The 3,662-nt window shown below is 40.9% G+C and overlaps 1 non-coding gene across 1 annotated transcript; it reads left to right on the forward strand.

Moving 5' to 3' along the window:
- The first annotated feature begins 261 nt into the window (after positions 1 to 261).
- On the forward strand, positions 262 to 368 carry LOC115071039. Its single transcript, XR_003850139.1, has one exon. It is a non-coding gene; the product is annotated as a U6 spliceosomal RNA (small nuclear RNA).
- The last annotated feature ends 3,294 nt before the right edge of the window (positions 369 to 3,662 follow it).

Here is a 3,662-nt window from a genome sequence, read left to right on the forward strand (position 1 = left end):
ATAAAAAGAAATTACTGAGTATAGGGCTGAAGAGATAGTTCGGTTGGTATAGTTTGCTGCACAGGCATGAAGACCTGAGTTTGGATCCCCAGCACCTACATCTGGGCATGGTGGCTCACAACTTTAATTCCAGCACTTGGGAAGCAGAGGTAAGCATATCTCTTTGAGGTGGAGGTTAGCCTGGTCTGTATAGGGAGTTTCAGGCCACCCAGGGCTGCATAGTAAAATCCTGTCTTTATAAAAAGCCAGTCAAGTAGTCAAGTGCTCGCTTCAGCAACACATATACTAAAATTGGAGGGATGCTAAGAAGATTAGCATGGCCCCTGAGCAAGGATAAAATTCAAATTTGTGATGCAGTCCATATTTTTTAAAAAGCCAGTCAAAGCTGTGTATTACTGTAGATCTTCGGCCTCTACATGTGCATACACACATGTACATACCCGTAAACACATATGTATGCATATACTACACTCACAGAGGAAGAGAGGGAGAACCAGAGAGACAGAGACACACACAGAGAAATAACGAAGCAAAATATTTAGATAGATGATAGATAGATAGATAGATGGGTAGATAGATGGACAGACAGATGGTAGATAAATGAAAAAGAAAAAGAGATAGAAAGACTAAGAAAGAGAGAGAGAGAGAGAAAGAGAGACTTCTTTCCAGATTCTGGAGTAATTTTGGTTAATAAAATATTGGCTAACCTAGAAAACATTGATTAGGATTCATTTTTGGCATCAGAAGTGTTCCAGATCCTTGTAAGCAGGGGGCTTATAGTAAGAGGGATAAAATGCAAGGGTTTATGCAGTAAGGGTGATAGAATGTGGGGTGAGTATACAGTAAGGGAGATAGAATGAGTTCTTATAGAAAAATGGGGATAGAATGTGGGGGTCTTTTACCATAAGGGTGGTAGAGTGTGTTTGAGGGGGGCTCTGGTGCAGAAACTTTTCACTGAGGTAGATGAGATGTCTGGGAGCTTATTCAGTATGGAAGATGCAATGCAAGGGGTGGTATACAGGAAGTGGGATGGGGTGCAATGGTGTCAAACAGAGAGTTATAAATTAAATTTCCAAAATCCTTATTAGGCATTTTTCCTTTTTCCACAAATTCTCTGTAATCATACAAATCTGTACTCATTTCCAACCACATTCCCAGTCTGTCTCCAGAAGACTTCTTCATGTAGAATAATCCATTCCTTTCCTAAAATGTGACTGAGCGAGCCTCTCTCTCTCTCTCTCTGATGGTGGGTAGAGGGGAGAATAATTACTAGCAATTTATTACATTTGGTTTTTTTTATTTTTTTATTTTTTTTGAGACAGGGTCTCCCTGTAGCCCCAGCTGTCCTGGAACTCACTATGTAGACCAGGCCGGCCTCGGACTCACAGAGATCCGCCTGCCTCTGCCTACAGAGTGCTGGAATCAAAGCCTGCGCCACCACGCCCTGCAACGTTTGTTTTTATTATGTGGAGACTGAGCTTTTCTTTCTCATTAGCCACAAAAGTTAAACTCAAAGAAATCTAAATCTGTCTTTATAGTGTTACTGGTTTCTTTGAAAAGTCATAACTGTGCCTAACTGGTTGTTTTTCCCTTGGCTCAGTGGCTTATATCTGCTTGGTGAAGGGTTACAGGAAGGAGAAGGAGGAAGTCAGGAAATGTGGTGGGTCTGCACGCCTTCCTGTCAGGGGTCAGTGGCAACCAGATGGGCCTCAGAGCCTGAACATCTATCTGCCTTCGAGCCCAAGCAGGCTGTTTTTTGCTGGGCACACAGAAGGCAGACCACCTTGCCATGTGGTGCCTCATTGTCCCTAAGAGTTAAGTGTGGAGTGTGCTTCTCATCAGAGCTTAACTGTTGCCTTTCATGTGAAGCTGGAAGCTTTGGTCTGACACATAGTCTCTGACTGAGTAAGGCCAAGTCATAGCTCCTCTCAGCCTCAATCTCTGTTTATTAAATAGGGTTTTCATGAGACATGGGAGTTAAAGGACAATGGAAACTACTTTGAGAATTAAGCGATAATCTCAAGATAGAGTCTATTACAACTTCAAGGTCCAAGAAAAACATGGCTTTCTATCTTTTGTACAGACTGTTTTCTGTAAAGCGCTGTATTTGTCTGTTGGGCTGATATAGGGAAGACTAGGGCATAGTGCTAGAACAGAAGGGAATTCTCACTGTTAAGGAACTGCAAGTCAACGTCCACAATGTCAGCAGGGTGGGGTTTCATTCTGAGGACTGTCCCTTTGGCCTGCAATCTGGCCTCCCTAGTTTTCCAGTTGGCCTAATCTTTTTGTATAAGGACATCAGTCACATTGGATTAGAGCCCACCCATTTGATCCCATTTTCCTTTAAGGATCTATTTAAAGACCATATCTCCCAAAAACTTTAGTTGGAGTTCTTGAAGTTTAAATCTTATAGGAACTTTGGAGGAACACATTCAGGCTGTAACAGGGATGACCATTTTTCCCTTTTGATATGTTAATTTTTCTCTAAAAATTTGTTTTATTAATAATTTCTGATAATTTCATTAATTATAATGTCATTGCTTTGTGAACATTCTGATGAGCAGATTCCTTCCATGTTTGTCCCACTCATAATTGAACTACATTCTGTCCTTTCAGAAATGAAGTTGGTAAAGGTTTCTGGCAAGAGCAGTATTGTCCTTGAGACTCTGTCCATCAGTCTCCTTTGAGGTTTGTTTACAGTGTTCCTGCTAGTTCACAAAGAGTTAATATTCCTGATGATTCATCTTAGGTGATAACCAGTTTGGAAAAGGGCACTTCTATTATGCCTTCTTTAAAGTAGCAATTCATGGCTAATTGTAATTGCTCAAACCAATTTCTGGTGATCATATAAACCTAGTATTTTTCTGTGCCTTTGTAGATCAAAGATAAAGAAATAGAAACTATAATTTTCACTAGTTTCAACAAAAATTTTATAAAGTGATGGGGAACATAGAATAATTGCTTAGGAAACAGGTTACCAAACACCTTCTAATTTGTTAGGGCAGCAAATGTAGAAGATAGTCATCATGCCTTTTTAATTTGCATACTTGTATGTGAAATTAAATCTCATGTGTTGCTTTATTGATGGTATAAGCAGAGTCACCTTAAAAGAAATGATTTAAAATTCCATTAGCCTTTTAGGATTGTCTCAGTCCACACAATGTGTAGTCTGTTCAGTAGGTACTTAGAGAGCCCTGAGCTGGGCTTGAAGGTGAGCTTAAAATGAGATACATCAACATCTGGAGCTGAAAACCAGCCCTTCCTTCTGAACTGCCAGGCTTCCTGAAGGAGCTACAGGCTTTCTGATTGAATCCTGCAGAGAAGATGCTCTCTCCTACGGGGCCTTCAGTCTTCAGTCTTCTTCTTTTTTTGGTAAAGATTTATTTGTTTACTTTGTGTATGTGTGTCACACACACACACATATATATATGTATATATATGTACAGCTGCACTCAGGGATGCTAGAGTAAGGCACGTGACCCCCTGAAGTTGGAGTTACAGGTAGTTATGAGCAACCCACCATGGGTAAGCTGGAGTTACAGGTAGTTGTGAGCAATCCACCATGGGTGCTGGGAACTGAACTTGGGTCCTCTTGAGAAACAGCAAGGGCTGTTAACCACAGAGCCACTTATCTAGTCCTCCTTCAGTCCTGTTGAGGGCAA

This window comes from Nannospalax galili, unplaced genomic scaffold (assembly GCF_000622305.1).
Source record: "Nannospalax galili isolate Female #2095 unplaced genomic scaffold, S.galili_v1.0 scaffold370, whole genome shotgun sequence".
In the NCBI taxonomy this organism is placed as follows: Eukaryota; Metazoa; Chordata; class Mammalia; order Rodentia; family Spalacidae; genus Nannospalax; species Nannospalax galili.